Genomic DNA, 17,094 nt, shown 5'->3' on the forward strand with positions numbered 1-17,094 from the left:
CTGCGAAAATAGCTCATCTGCAAGCTCACAATGCGTTGGCTATTATCGGTGAAGAGATTTGGTGTAAATGGGGGGAAAAAGGAAGGGATGTAGCATAGAGCCCTGGGGGACCCCAGTCAACCAAGTATGTACAGGGTTTAAGTGGTTGAGGAGAGAGTCACCCAAAACTGGCGTTTTCATCCGACCTCTGAGTTTTACTCAGTTTAGGAAGGAGAGGGGATTTTGCTGTTGTGTCTGTGTTATCCTCCAGATGAGGTCCTGCACTCTGAAACGCTTGAATGCTTTGTTTCTCTTTTAGCAACCCATGTACAGTGTCTGTTTTTGTTTTGTATTAGCTTGGGAAGAAGCGATGATTCGTTCGCTCTGATGAATGGATAACAGTTTCCTTTCTGCATGCAAAAGTCACCAGAGACGGCTTGAATGCTGAATCATTTGTATGTTTCTCCCTCTCATGTCCTATTTCTCACACGCCCAGACGCAGGCACGCAGGCACGCACACACACACACACGCACACGCAAACACACACACACACACACACACACACACACACGCAAATAATAATAATACATAGTCTCTGACATTTGGCTTCACTTTGTGCGCATGAAGAAGTACACAAAATGAAGACAAACTACTCAACCGTACAAGTCAAACACGTGGTGGGGGTGTGTGTGTGATAAGTGTGTCCCATGATAAGAAATACAAGGATTCACACAGTGACATCATTTTTTATGTAACCATTATACTTTGTCATAGAGCGGTGTTGTGCGGTGAAAATATAATACAATGATAACATGACTGGTGCCCCCCGAAATGAAAACAAATTAAGGCTGTTCTTAAAGGACAGAGCGCCATGTAAGCACTTGGTCGACAACCTAGCATCATGTGCCACCATAACAGACTGGATTCTGTATGTTTTAGGTGATGGAATACAGTAGATGTGTTCAGTTGTTCTCCTCGGCGGGGCGGTAACGGCTAAAACGTACAGTGGTGTAAAGTAACTAAGTACATTTACTCAAGTACTGTACTTAAGTACAACTTTTACTTTACTGGAGTATTTCCAATTGTCTATACTTTTACTTCTACTCCACTACATCTCAGGCAAATATTGTACTTTTACTCCACTACAATTATTTGAAAACTTTAGTTACTAGTTAGTTTGCAGATATAAATCGCGACGCGTTGTGAGCTTGTAGATCTGCTATTTTCAAATATTTTAGTACTTTTACTTTTGGTACTTTAAGTATATTTTGATACCAATACTTTTGTACTTTTACTCAAGTACATTTTTTTATTCCGGACTTTTTACTTGTAACAGAGTACGTCTACGTTGCAGTATTGATACTTTTACTTAAGTAAAACATTTGAGTACTTTTTCCAACACTGGCGGTAACGGCTAAAAAAACGTCCATGTCCTCCTCCTGGTCTGTGTCAAGACAGAGGGGCTGAGTGACTCACGGGTATAAACTCATACTTTTGCCTAAGTGTTTGTCATGGAAAAAGCCCTGGGGTTTGCGTGTTTAATTGATGCGAAACACCATAATAAAAAAAAAATAAGACCCGCACCTGACGGTCCAACCCTCTCTGACGGCAGTGTTACTGTAATGTTGCACAGCTGTCTGTGAGCTCAGCGCAACGCGCCGCTGATCCCAGGACAGTTTGACAATGACCATGACACACACACAAGCTACTAATGTTAGTATTGAAGTATAAGTACAGTATGGCCGACGTGTCCTTAACGTGTTCCTTAACACAGTGGTACTCAAACATTTTCATGTCAAGGTATGTATGTATTTGGCCGCCATTTCTAAAGATTTTATGCCAGGGACCCCCTTTGTATTGCTGTATTTGACAGTACTTTCCATTCTCTGTATCTGTAGCTCTAAACTCTCCATGTATATGCCCATATATGGAGAAATCCCCGACGCCAGCGTAAATCAATGTTGTGAGGCAACTGTTTCTGTTGTGAATGACATCACATGACCATATGGAGATCCCCGATGACAGAGCGACAGGGCATATTTCACCCATGCAATATCCCTGGAAAGAGAGAAATGTGCTTGTAACGCAATGTCATGGAATAAAAACAAGACCAGGAGACCTGGTTCTGCCAGACCCAGAATGAAGTCCTAGTATGTAACACACCTACAAATGATGTCATGAATAGTTCGTGACGAAAGGGGACGAAAGGGGGACAGACTTTTTTGGCTGGGGCCGGGGGACAAAGTGACCATGCCCATGTATGGCTTCACACGACGTGTGTCCCTTCTATGCCCATGTATGGACAGACTTTTTTTGGGGACAGAATTTTTTTTGGCTGGGGCTGGAGGACAAAGTGACAGACTTTTTTTTGGCTGGGGCCGGAGGACAAAGTGACCATGCCCATGTATGGACGAAACAGGTACAAAGCCTCATGTAAGCCCGACCCCTTGGGTCTGGCAAATATAATAATTCACATCATAGAGTTGAAATTAATAGAATAGCACAGACCAGAATAGAGTAGAATATAATGATAAAACAGAACAGAATAGAATAGAATAAAATAGAATGTGTGAGTGAGTTGACCACGCTCCGTCTGGTTTAGTGTAGTGGTAGCAGACATTCTCCATTGTAATTTGGCTGAGGGCTTGGCATAATTACACTCTGTGTGACTGCACTCACCGTGTAGCCGGGGAGGTGTGTGTGTGTGTGTGTGTGTGTGTGTGTGTGTGTGTGTGTGTGTGTGTGTGTGTGTGTGTGTGTGTGTGTGTGTGTGTGTGTGTGTGTGTGTGTGTGTGTGTGTGTGTGTGTGAGAGAGCGAGAGAGCAAAGAGCTCCATTCAAACAGGGACTTGAGTTAATGCACCATTCATAACAGTTGGAGGTGAATTATAAACGAGGGGTCGAGGGGTGGAGAGAGAGAGGGGAGGAGGAGAGAGAGAGAGAGAGAGAGAGAGAGAGAGAGAGAGAGAGAGAGAGAGGTGGAGAGGGGGTGACATTAAGCAACTAAAAGTAGGTCACCAAAACATTGACAGTCGGTGTCCCCTGCAGTGTGGGTACACCCGACCACACACTGTAAAAAGTCAAATAGAAAAGCCTTTTAACTGTAAAACAATACTAGCCAAGTAAGCCAACCATACTATTGAGGATAAACTTCATAACTAGCTAGTGGTGGTGAATTAAAAAACTTCTAATGTCTATTTTCTGAGCTGGTTCACAGTTCAGAAAACCGGTTCTGAGCCACAAGGAAGCCTTACAAACCAAACAATACCGCCACGTACTTTACCTATTTCTTCCACTATAGGCTCTATGCACAGCAGCCATATTGGAAAGAAATTGGGCTTCTTCTTACTTCCTTCACAGGTGTTACCAATGGTACTAATGAAGGCTCTGTTCCATTCTGGTCAGGGTGCTGATATCGTGCATGTTGGTTCACTAGAAACACTCCATTTTGGTTCCCAAATGGCCCCTTATGGTGGGTGTGTAACATTTGGTTCCATTTGTACACTCTGAGAATTATGGGGGTCCTTGAAAATATATGGGGGTCCTTGAAAATAAGACAACCACTATGCCACACTAAATGGAACAGAGCCTTAATTAGTATCATTGGTAACACCTGTGAAGGAAGTAAGGAAGAGACCCAATTCATTCCCAATATGGCTGCTGTGCATAGAGCCTCTTGTGCACATTCCAGAGACCACCACGTTTCCTGGGCTATCTCTCTTCTCACATGACAACAGAAAATTACTGGGGACCACTTGGGGTCTTCGGGAGAACCTCCAGAGGACCTGTCAGCCAGCCAGCCAGCCAGCCAGCCAGCCAGCCAAATAGCTATAGCCTATATCAGCCAGCCAATAAGACCAGTCAAACCAGAAATCTCTCCGGCCTGTCAGGGAGTGAGCGAACCAAACAGGTCAGCCAGTCACCCCACGTCAGCCTATAACCAGCCGGCCCAGGCTGTCACGCAAACGAACCCCGGCCGGCCATTCAGCCCATAAAGCAGCCTTAAGTCTCCCCTCCGTGGACTTGGGCTCGGGGCCAGTCAGCAGAGCCGCTGCAGCGAGGGTCCAGGCGAGGGGATTGACCAAAGGCAGGGCTTATTCTATCACCCAGACAGCTTCCATTGTTCTGCCTCCACGCGGAAGAACAAAAGGCGAGCGCTCGGGAGAGTTCCGGAGGCACGCTTTTACCTGATTCACCGGCGGCGCTCCTGCTCTCCTCCCCCCCTCCCAGAGGGGCGTACTGTACGCGACGTCAAGGCAGCCCCCGCCGCGAACGCCTCCCCTCGCTTTAGGCCCCAGTCATCTATTAGTCTTTCGGTAGGGTAACATTTGTTTTCGCTTCTGGCAGAGCGGTGCAGCGGGACGCCGACAGTTTCTCATAGTCAGTTCCTCTTCCTCTCTCCTCTCCTCTCCCGTACGTACGCACACAGCAGAAACACTGCGAAACGCACGCCTTGAAGTTTAGTGCCGGCTAAACTTTTGCTTGCTAATAAAGAATGGAATATAATGGCTGCAAGGTTAGCCCATACTTAAAAGTCCCCTTCCTCATGTCCCCTGGTGTGGGTTAAATCCTTAAAAGAAACGAAAAGAATCATCTCTCTTGAATAAATGTACATGTGAAGTATCTTTACAATACATGTGCATTACAATGCAATACAGTACCTTTATCTCTTTGCCCTCATTAAGTATGCCAGGATCTATGCATATGCTAATGTGACATACCCCACCGTCCCATTCACATAATGATAGATAATAATCATCACCTCTACACGTTTGATCCCCTGGACGTCGTTGAGAACATCCAGAGAGAAACACAGACTGACACGCCATGCCCAAAGCCATGTCCGAGTCATGTGTCCTATCTCTCAAACCTGAGAGTAGAACACTGTGTATAAATGCCTTGGAGGTGTGCAGAGGACAAGAAACGGTAACAGTGGCTAAGGAAGAGTCGGTACCTCGATGTAAAATTGGCTATTTGGTCCAAAATGTAAAAAAAAAACTATATTTGGTAATGTAATGTAAAGTACACATGATTAGAACATGATTGAACATTTGACATTTAAGGGATAATATTTCTACAATGACGACAAATTGCTACAAACGTAAATCCAATAATTTGGGATATAAACAAGAAGTCAAAGGATAAATGTAGGTCTGATAATGATGTACTGTACATGTTGTATCATGTATACCTCACATTACTTAATTTCTTTCATTTTGGACAAAATAGCCAGTTTTACATCAAGGTGCCCACTCCTCCTTAGTGCCCACTCTTCTTGTATCCCAAGAAAAGTGTGTTCATGGATGAGCTTGTGACACGTTGTGAGCTTTCGGCGAGCAACACCGTCACCGTCCGAGCGTCCAGACACAGACGCATGTCATACCACTTAGGAATGTGGTTCAAATCTGATTGGCAAAAGGCAGTTTCCTTTTATCCTTCAGTTTTTTGTATCGATTAGTCACCCCATGGAGACTTGAATTCATGGATATTTTTTTGTTTTAATCTCATTCCTAAGCCAATAATTTGATGACCAGTGGACCGGGAGACAGCGGTTCCGGTAGGAGACACAAAGGAGACTCTTTGTGTCTCCTACCGGAACCGCTGCCGGCCATCAAATTATTGGCTTGCGACAATGCGACAAAAACTAAAAAAATATCCATGAATTCAAGTCTCCATGGGGTTACTTATCGATGGGAAATGGGGGTGAACTATCCCTTTAAGAGGATTCAAATTAACGTACCCTCACGTACTGTGCGTCTGTAACTCTGAGAGTGTACAAAATGGAACCAAATGCATTTTGTACACTCTCAGAGTTATGGGGGTCCTTGAAAATAAGACAACCACTATGCCACACTAAATGGAACAGAGCCTTAATTAGTATCATTGGTAACACCTTTGAAGGATTTTGTACACTCTCAGAGTTATGGGCCGTCCTTTAAAATGTAAAGGTTTGAGAACCACTGCTGTACAATATTCATGGTAGCTAGAAGCTGAAGAACTGTACTGAACCAGGATGGATACTGGACAAGAAGGAGGGTGCCCCGCCAAAAACAGCTACTGCTGAAGATAGATGAGAACCAAGGTCCTTCCTCAAGAAACGCCTGGAGAGTTGTGGTAATAACACCAAGGGAGGCCAGAACTTCTGCGCCCGGAAAACAAAACAAAACAAAAGCTTTTCTGTCTCACTCACCAATATAGGACAGAGGAATTTTAAGACCCCGGCAGGAAATTGCATTAGCGAAAAACCTGGCATGGAGCCTAACTACACATACGTCCCCAAAACTGTAAGGCACCGAAACCTCATATTGCACTGGAAACCGCATATTGCACTCCCAGGGTGACATACACGACACTCTGAATCCCACGAGCCTGTCATTAAACGTATTATGTAACATTGTTTTTTTAATCAATCTCGTGACCTTAAGTCTCTCTAACCACTATGCCATCCATCCATACTTGCATCCTTCAATACTTTCATCCATCTATCCATCCAGGCCCCTGGGTGTGTGTTCTGTGGTGACCAGTGCTGTGAAGTATCCAAGTACATTTACTCAAGTACTGTACTTAAGAACAATTTTGAGGTATTTTGATTTTCCAGTACTTTTACTTCTACTGCACTACATCTCAGAATGCGACGCATTGTGAGCTTGTAGATCTGCTATTTTCAAAAGATTTGTATACATTTTATACATTTGAAAACTTGTGAAATGGGACATTCTGCATAATGCGTACTTTCTACTTTTGGTGCTATAAGTACATTTTGATACCAGTACATTTTGAATTCTAGACTTTTACCTGTAACAAGAGTATTTCTACATTGCAGTATCAATACTTTTACTTAAGTAAAGTACCTTTTTTTCTTCCACCACTGGTGGTGGTGACCCCCTAGCGTTGAACCCGTGCTCGGGAGAGTTATCAGCATTCGTCAGCCGGGTATAGAGGCCACCTGCTAATAACCTCCATAGATCACCCTGGCTGAAGGTGAGAGCGCACGGCGGCTGGCATTAACAAACCAAGTCGGTGGGGCGGCGGGGCGGAGCAGGCGCCGCGGCACTGATGGGCTGCCTCCGCTCGCCGCTGCCGACAAGCGGCATGTTGTTAGCATGCTGTTTGTGTAATTTAGGTACTTAAAAGACTGCGCGGGTCCCTAAGACTGATTACACCGTCGAGTAATCACCGCCACCGCCAATGCTACGGCTGATTTATCGCCCCCGCGCCTAATAGCACTGCTTAACACACAGGTTTGTCCAGATTAAGTAATTACCTTAACCCATCGAGGCCTGATTCTTCAAAATGTCTTTTAAATCCAGTTTAAAGCAGTTTTCTGAAACACTTATGTTGCTATAATATCAGTGGCGCTCAAACTTTTTCATGTCAAGGACCTCCAAAATGATATGTATTTGGCCGCGGACCCCCCATCTCAAAATATTTTGTTCCAGGGACCCCCACGAAGCAAAGATTTGAGTTACAAAATGTTCGCTTTAAAAGAATATATATTCAAAAATATGCTCACAGATTTGCACACATTTTCACAATTTTTCAAAAATAGCAGATCTACAAGCTCGTAGCGCGGCACCGAGCTATTTTTGAATAGCCAAAGGGTAAAATAATGCTTTTTTTTAGCTCAAATAAAAAAAATGACACAGACGCGTTCCCGGTCTTAATGGGTTAAAGCAAAAGTTTATTATCTTGGAGGAGCGGCGGTGATAAAAAGCCGCCTGTCGAGCGGAGAGCCCGGGCAGAGGGGGGGGTGCTGCTTATAAGGTGGCGTGAATGAGAGCGATAATTAAAATACAATGAATTAAATTGCGGCGACTGGGAGCCTGTCACCGGGGTCCCTTGCTAACATCTATATTACCCCCGTTGTGGCACCCCTTGCTAGGGGGGCCGACTGGGAGTACACGGTGGACCAGGACCACGCACCTGAGTGGGAAATTAGTCCAATGGGCACACATCTGTAAATTAAACATGGGACCTAGTTCTTCTTCCAAAATGAGAGGCGCGGAGGGGGGCGGTGGGGCCACATCCTGATGGGGGGGCAGCTAAGAATAACACGTTGAGTACAAGTGTGAGTGTGTGTGTTATACACATTAACCCATTAAGACCGGGAATGCATCTGTGTCGTTCTATTTGATTTCTTTGGGCTATTTAAAAAATAGCAGATCTACAAGCTCGTAGCACGGCACAGAGTGCCGCGCTACGAGCTTGTAGATCTGCTATAAAATTTTTTTTTTTTTAAAGTTTGCAAATCTTTTTTTTATTAAAGTGAAAATGTTTTACTCTAAATCTTTGCTTCTGGGGGATTCTACAAATGTCTTCTAAATCAGTTTAAACAGTTTTTTGAAACACTTATGTTGCTATAATATCAGTGGTTCTCAAACTTTTTCACGTCAAGGAGCCCCAAAACTATATGTATTTGACTGCGGACCCCATCTCAAAATATGTTGTTCCAGGTACCCCCAGAAGCAAAGATTTGAGTAAAAAACAATTGCTATAAAAATATATATTCAAAGATTTGCACACATTTTCAAGATTTTTCAAAAAAGACAGCACTATTGAGCTTGTAGATCTTGCTATTTTTGAATAGCCCAAAGTATAAAATAATGGTTAAAGTGGTTGTCACACACAGATGCGTTCCCGGCTCTAATGGGTTAAGGTGTGTGATGGCTCTTGCAGTGACGGCTTAATGAGGAAGGGCCTTGTGCGGCCTCGCCGCTAACACGCAGATGTTGGGGAGCACAAAGGAGACAAAACAAAAGCGTGTTTGGGAAATGATGCATGGAATCTTTTGTTCTCCATTTTTGCACCTACATCGGCGGTTCTCAACCTCTTTAATTTTAAGGACCCCCATTTTGAGATGCATTAGGCCACAGACCACCATTTGTTTTTTTGTGGGTTTTTTTTCAATCCTGCGGGACCACAATCGAAGAACATTCTTATTGCTAGACATGATTTGGTGAAGATTAACAATCAATCAATTACTGGAACCCCCCTGAAGGACCCCTGGGGTCCCCCAGACCCCCACGTTGAGAATAACTGATCTATATGATTCTCCTATGCAGCGACACTGCACAGCAAAATAATCAGTTAGTTTACTTTACTTCTGAAAGTGTAAGAATGGAACCGTATGTCCTTTTTTGTTTGTTTTTACTTCTTTGCATCCAACATAGAAAGTTGCTTCAGTTCTGGAATCAACATTTAGAAGGAGAAACGCCTCATTCGCCAATGTCAAAGTCACACAGGAATTCTTCAAACAATCCCAGAATGCGGGGTCACAAAGGTCAGAGCCCCAGACAATATCCTAGAATCATAATGTACAAGAGAAATATGGAGAGAGAACCTTTTTTATTCCTCTTCCACACCCTGTATTGTTTGGGTGATGTCCATGATGGATGGCTCGCGTACAAATAGAAAAACACCCTTCGTCCCGCTTCACCCATCTCTCTCTCTCTCTCTCTGATCCTCACCGCTGGGAAACCACAAGCTCAGGTTCAACTGAAATAGAACAGGGCCCTTGTCGCGTCAGCACTCCGTGAGCCTCCCATGTCGATAAATGGTACGCTGCCGCAACAACGGCGCATCCGCGACACGTCATGTGAAAACATGCAAGCCGGACAATATTCGCAGAGAGGCGTCTTATTTTCCGATCGCTGCCTTTTCACCCTTTTTCCCAGCAGGCTTTTCCCGATGCGTATATACCCTGCATGTCACCAGAGTTGTTTTAATGTCAGCCGTGTTTGTTTGACACTTAAGCCTCTGTGTCTGATGCGAAGCAGATCCCTGGCAAACTTCCTGTGATGTTTGACAAGAGGCTCTCTTAAGACTCCATCTACTGTAGCCAACACTCAGTGGTGGGAAGTAAAGTACATTTACTCAGTACTGTTCTTGAGTACACATTTTGAGACATTTTTTTAATACTTGCTGCTGTACTTCTACTCCCCATATATCTCAGAGGCAATTTTTTTTTTACTCCACTACAATTATTTGAAAATTGTAGTGGCTATTTTTGAGAAATCGTGAATGTGTGCAAATCTTTGAATATATGTATTTTTAAAGCGAACATTTTTCACTCAAATCTTTGCTTCTGGGACCCCCTGGAACAAAATATTTTGAGATGGGGGTCCGCGGCCAAATACATATAATTTTGGGGGTCCTTGACATGTTAGAGAATGAGCACCACTGCTATAGAAACATACGTTTTTCAGAAAACTGTTGGGATTTAGGATACATGTAGAATCGGCTTCAGGTCTTAATGGTTTAAAATATTTCCCCATGGAATTATGCCATGGACCAGTAGTGGTCCGTGGATCATTGGTTGAGAAACAGTGCAGCAGAACACAGTGGTTGTAGCGGCCATGCTCCCAGGTGTGTGAGTGAGCGGCTATGTGAAGCAGGCCAGTGCTGAACAAGAGCATGCATGCTCAGCAAAACCCTTCCCACGGATAAATAAAGGTTATAAAAGGGATGTGCCGGACATAGGAAAGGTCTCCTATACGAGATCTGCAAGAGGTTTTGCACGTGCACGCACATCCAAACGATAAAATACCAGGTGCTGGACAGACAGCAGAACACGTGAAAAGCAGAAAAGGTTGAGTCTGCACACTGGATGATGCTCATTGATTGTAGTACCACCCAAAAAAAAGGTGGTAATACAATAAATGTTAACGTTTGCCGACTCTATTGTCTATCATCTGAACACAGAATAGCAATCCCTTAATGCTTTCAAAGTGGGGGTCACAAGTTTGTAGAAAAAATATTTTCCCTTATTTAAAAAAAAAGGCGATTTGTAACAGGGAGGCCCCTACTGCCATATTTGCGGGTCCTTGGCATGGAAAGGCTTTGGGAACCCCTGCCTCAGTGCGCTCCGCTGGAACCATTAGAAGCAGGGATTGTCTTGTAAAAACCTGAAACACGCAACAGCTGCATGGGAGACAGAGACAGAGCGAGGAGGTGAGGGGTTCAAACGAGAAGCAGAGGAGAGGAGATTTCACAGCTGGAGATGCTAACTTGTATCTGTGGAGCAACCTGGCGCCCCAAAAACTTTCTCCAAGTGAGCTTCAGTCCAATCAGCCTGTTCCTCATTAGGTTTTTTTTCTCCATTGCAGATCAGCTGTGTTCACTCACTGTGTTTACAGACGCCATTAACTTTACGACAGCGGGATCTTCAGCTTTGTCTAATATTAAAATGTGGACATGATAGCTGCGTGTACGAGTTTATGTTGTTATGATTACTAAGGTACAAAATGGATTTAGCCTAGTTGTTAGATAACTGTCCCAGATAACTCGACAGTATATCTTGTTTACTCATTTCGGTTCAGCAAAAGCTTAGTTCAGTTCAGTTCAAGATGAGGTGAAATAAAAAGATGAGGTGAAATAAAAAGTTTATGGCCAAAACAAAGCAAAACGGAGCAAAAAAAAATGATTCCTTCATCATGTCACCCACTTGCCTATCCTGTTTCACTCAGAAATATGTCATAATATGGAAGTTAAATGCTCTTTTGCGCTAATTCCCTTGTCTGAAAATTCCCTTGTCTCTTCTGGGACCCCCAGAAGAGAACATTTGTGTTAGAAAATATCAAAATTATTCTCAAACCTTTCCCAAGATTTTTCATCGATAAAATCAAAAAACGGATCTGTGACCTTGTAGATCTGCTATTCTTGAATAGCCAAAGTATAAAATAGGCTTAATGTGGTTTAGCTGGAGACCTCCTCGAACCCAGTGAAGGACCCCATGGGGGTCCACCGGACCCCACTTTTGACAACCAGTGCCTTAGATAAATGTTTCAGTGTGAACGCAAACACGTGCACACCACCTCAGCAGTGGGACTCGAACCAAAAGGGAACTGACCCTCCCTCCTCCTGAGACCTAATCAGGGTACAGGAAGCTGTTACTCGGACGGCTGCTGAGGACCGTACTATAGAACTCACTGGGAAACAGCCCAAACACATAGCTGCTGCTGCTGCTGCTATAGGCAGGTTAATTAACTTAATGAATTAACTGCTCGACACACATCTATATACTGCTGGGGTCAACTGGCAAGACAAAGATATAAAACCCCTTTTTTTACTCCTCATGTGTTGTTTTCTTATGAACATGCGCTGCCTTTTGTCAAAGTCATGAATGAAGCAAACGTTTTCCGCGCGCACGGACGGACGTGCGCGCACACACACACACACACACACACACACGCACACACACACACACACACACACACACACACACACACACACACGCACACGCGCGCGCACAGTCGCACACGCACACACACTAGACACACAAAAACCCTCTCCGGCAAATATTGTCAAACAAGCTCAAACACGGTAGCAACAATAAACTTGCACCTCCTTAGCAAAGTGTAATATTGATCTAGCGCCGGGTCGGGGGTGGTTGGGGGGGATTGGTTTGAAGGAGGGTGGGTGGGTGTGTGGTGGTGGTGGGGGGGGGGGTTCTAGGGGGTCCCCGGCGGGTTTCTTTCAAGAGCCGCAAGGAGGCTCCGACAGGCCTCCTCCTCCTCCTCCTTCTGATGGCTCTCCAGCACATCCCCAATGGGCCACCTCTGACCCGCGCAATTCAGCCGCTGAATAGGGAAGGCAGAGTTCACAAAGGCCCGCAAACACCGCAGTGTGTAATGATAAAGTGCTTAGTTGAGGGAGAGCAGAGAGGGTCCACACAGCCACACAATGAGAGCACGGCGACGCACAATTAAACGCTGACGCTGGACCAGCAGCGCTGGGAGAAATACTCCCGTTTGCGTTTTTTTACTTAAGTAAAAGTAGCAATGGCACGATGTAGAAATACTCTTGTTACAAGAGTAAGTAAAAGTGTTCAAAATTGGACTTGGGTGAAATTACAAAAGATTTGGCATCAAAATATACTTGCAGTACCAAGTGCTCAATTGTTTTGAAAATGAGTCAAACTTTTTTGAAAATAGTCCGATCTACAAGCGCACAACGTGTCGTGATGCGACACCTTGTGAGCTTGTACATCGGCTATTTTCACTATTATTGCACGACACTGTTGTGTGACGGACTTATAAAAGTGGTTAATTAATTCGATGATTATATTTAAAAGAAGAAATCCAGATTATTTGAAAAAACGATTCGATGGTTTTGTATGCACGAAAAAAACAGAAGCTGTTTGTTTACTTCTGTGCATACTGTGTATCAGCAGTATGTATTCCTTTTTTACGGCGCGGTGACAGCCACCACCCCCCACTCCACCCCACCCACGTGCCACTACCACCACCAGCAGCAGCACCGCACGACTTGCGTTGAGCGATCAAGTCTTGCATTTTCAAGGTGAAAGCGAAGCGCGCCGCCGCGTACGGAAAAAGAAAAAAAAACGTCAGGTCAGACCCATTTATTAAAGAAGCTTTAACAAACAGATTAATCACGGAGCGCGTCGCGGAGAGTAAAGGTATGTAGATATAACCAATAAATGTACATATAACCAAGAAAGAAGATAAACAAAGGATGAAAACAAACAACCGCGACGCATTGGTCACGTGACTCTGTTGTTTCCTGTTGTGCAGTAACTAGTCCTGGAGGAAGGCATGTTATATGAGAAAGTCCTGTATTTAAAATGAGACTTCTGTAAAAGTACAAAAGTATTGGCATAAAAATAAACTTAAAGTACTAAAGTAAAAGTACCAAAATGTTGCTAAAGCTCACAATGCGTCGTGACGTGTTGTGAGCATGTTAGATCAGCTATTTTCGAATAGCTGAAGTATAAAATGGTAGTGGTTAATGTATGTGTTGTATTAATGATCTAAATCTGCTAGTGAGTAACTAGTGAGTAAAAGATGTCAAATAACTAGTGGAGTAAAAAGTACAATATTTGCACCTGAGATGTAGTCGCGTAGAAGTATTGAACAATGGAAATACTCAATTAAACCTCTCCCCAAAAGTAAAAGTACCTCAAAATTGTACTGTAACGTGGGGAAGCGTTTCTTTACTTAACTGCAGAGTGATGGGCCCTCCCTCTCTCCGCGGCCACGTAGAGCGCCGTTTACAGTGACAGATCAACCACAACACCACTTCCAACGCAGATAACAGCGTTTCCAAAAATAAATCCATAACGATAAACACCACGTACCTTACAACATCGCTCCACTTACAGTAGTGCTGACCACAAACATTTCTATTTCTCCGAGAGACACCGTTGCCTGTGTGATGATATATCTTGAAAATATCCCTGTCTAATGACTACGGTGAGACTAGTGAATGGACTTATTAAGAGGGAGATGGGATAAATGAGCTAGGTACTAAATATGCATATTTTTCTGACCTTATTTTAGTCTCTGCTTGGCCTGGTTTGGTTGGTTAATTACCTCGTGTTCAGCAGCGGCCAACGGACACCAACAAGACAAAGCACGTCACGCCAACAATTAGTCTATAGGAGCCATTAGCCTCCCTGGTGGAAATTAAGAGCCACTGTACAAGCTGGGGAGCCTCGTTAGGCCAAGCTAACGATATCTGGGTCCCCGGCACGTCTTACTGTAAATTACATGTGTTTCTGACAACAAATGTGGGGTATGAGTAATGCTTCTTTCAGAATTTGGTGTCAGAGAGAATCAATGGTAAGAGTGATACAAATGCACTCGCACACAAACTGTGTAAATAAGCTACACTTCAAAACAGTAAGTATGCATTCTGTTAATAAAAAAACTATACACAAACACAAATACGATAATCATTAAAGTAATGAATACAAATATAGTGGATTGCCTGTCCGGTTACTACATCAACCAAAGACACGTTACTTGTAACGCTTAAAAAAATATGACGTGTTTTGAATTTAGTGTTTTTTTTCTGTGCAGTTGTCATTTATTTTCAGACGGCAAAGTCCACGAAAGAAATACTCATATAGATCAACAGAGAGACCAAATAAAACACTATCTCATCAAAAACATGCCATTCTTTTCCCCAAAAAAATCCACCTTCCAGGCCCCCAAACTCCGTTCCAGTAATCTTGCCATCATTCACCAGATTCTCATGATTGACTCTGATTGATGACACAGCCAAGCTGAGTGGCCTGCGCTCATTTTTTCCACCAGCAATTTGATAGCGGAGGGGGAACCCCCCTTGATTAGGAAATGAGATCTTTGAGCACGGAGGATTAGTGGAACTAACGGAGGCCTAAAAGTACCCTAAGTCTTAACCCATTAAGACCTGAGGCCGATTCAAAAAATGTCTTCTAAATCCTAACAGTTTTCTGAAAAACTTCCATGTCAGTAGTTCTCAAACTTTTTCATGTCAAGGATCCCCAAAATTATATGTATTTGGCCGCAGACCCCCATCTCAAAATATTTTGTTCCAGGGAGGGACCCACAGAAGCAAAGTTCGCTTTAGGCCTGGACGGCTGGCGTAGCGGTCCGGGCACCTAGACCTAGGATGTTCGAATCCCGATTCCGAAAAACATTTGCTGCGTGTCACTCCCCAACTCTCTCTCCCCATTTCCTGTCAGACTACTGTATACTATCAATAAAGGCAGAAAAAAATTGCTTTAAAAACATATTTTCACGATTTTTCTAAAATAGCAGATCTACAAGCTCACGTGCCGCACTGTGAGCTTGTATATCTGCTATTTTTGAATAGCCAAAGTAAAAAATAATGGTTCAAGTGGTATAATCTAACATGACACAGACGCTTTCCCGGTTTCATTGGGTTAACATCCACAGACTGGGCCACCAGAGGCCGGGGGTGGGGGGTGGAGTGCGGAAGGGCTTAAAAATGTGCCGCTTGACGTGGTTTTCATGCTGGTTCCTATCATGCTCGGGGCTCAGGTTACCTTTCGGTGCCGTTGCCTGTTGTTTTGTACACATCCAGTGGGCCGCCACTGGGCCGGCGCACAGGTTGTCAGCTACGATCATGTTTCACCGTCGATAAAGAATTACCTTTTTTTCCCCTTTTTTTATTACACCCACTTCTCAACATTTTGGACATTTTTCCAACAGCATGCTAACAGAACCCGCTGCGATTTTGACAGATTTGTGTATATTTCTGTCTCTAATAGTGGGTATTGCACAGGGGCAGCTTATCTCTCTACCTACATGCTAAAAGGTGTTCAGTTAACTCTGAGAATGTAACCAAATGGACCATTAAGGATCCATTTGGTTACATTTGTACTATCTCTGAAGTAAAATTACTGTCCTGTGCGTACAGTAACAATTAGGTCTTGAAATATTTTGATTCCCCCGAAACTTAAAAAATAGCTTCATGAGATTAGATATGGAAGAAATATGAATAAATGCAAGGAATTTGTCCAATAAAGATACATTTAACTTGGATCTTGGGTTTTTTGGAGTCCCATTGTTTATTGAAGAAGAGAGATCTGTATTATCTGGCCTGTTTCCGGCGCGCCGATGGTGTCATCTGAATAGCTGCCAAGTCATTAGTGAAAACAGATCAATCACTCGCTGTTTGCGCTTCCATTCACTCCCCGATCCCACAACCACTCTCCTAACACACACACACACACACACGCACACACACACACACACACACGGCTGTAAATGGAGCTCCCTGCCACTTCACTCGAGCACACACTGCAAAGCAGGAGAAATCACTCTCAACAAGTCATTTAAGCGATTATTGGGTCTTAAAGACTAAAGGGCCATCCGTCTACGCACTGGAACTCCTTGAAAACCCGCCACAGAGGGGCCGCGAGGGGCCACTCCACTTTAAAAACTCATTCAGTGCTTGTCTTTTTAACAAGAGGAAAGCAAAGGCAGCATCAATGAGATACTTTCACGTTTAATAAGATCATTTCACATTTCCGTCGCAGCTCGACAGCTTTCATGAAACGAGTGACATATCATGAGACTAGCGGATTAATCGCCATTATCTCAAGATATTTTCTCTTTGTCCAAGAACTTTTCTTTGCAATTTAATTTAATAAAAACAACAATGTATCTGTATAGCACTTTAACCCATTAAGACCTGAAGCCGATTCTACAAATGTCGTCTGAATCCCAACAGTTTTCTGAAAAACATATGTTTCTATATCAGTGGTGCTCAAACTTTTTCTTGTCAAGGACCCCCAAAATGATATGCTTTTGGCCGCCGACCCCCATCTCAAAATAGTTTGTTCCAGGGACCCCCAGAAGCAAAGAT

General features: G+C 43.7%; 1 protein-coding gene across 1 annotated transcript in view; it reads right to left on the minus strand.

Annotated features, from left to right (window-relative positions):
* LOC308080638 (zinc finger protein GLI2-like) overlaps positions 1 to 17,094 on the minus strand; it is a 113,908-nt gene that overhangs the window by 58,282 nt on the left and 38,532 nt on the right. The window lies entirely within an intron of this gene.

The sequence above is a fragment of the Gymnoscopelus braueri genome (genome assembly GCF_963280865.1).
Source record: "Gymnoscopelus braueri genome assembly, chromosome: 24".
NCBI classification, from domain to species: Eukaryota; Metazoa; Chordata; class Actinopteri; order Myctophiformes; family Myctophidae; genus Gymnoscopelus; species Gymnoscopelus braueri.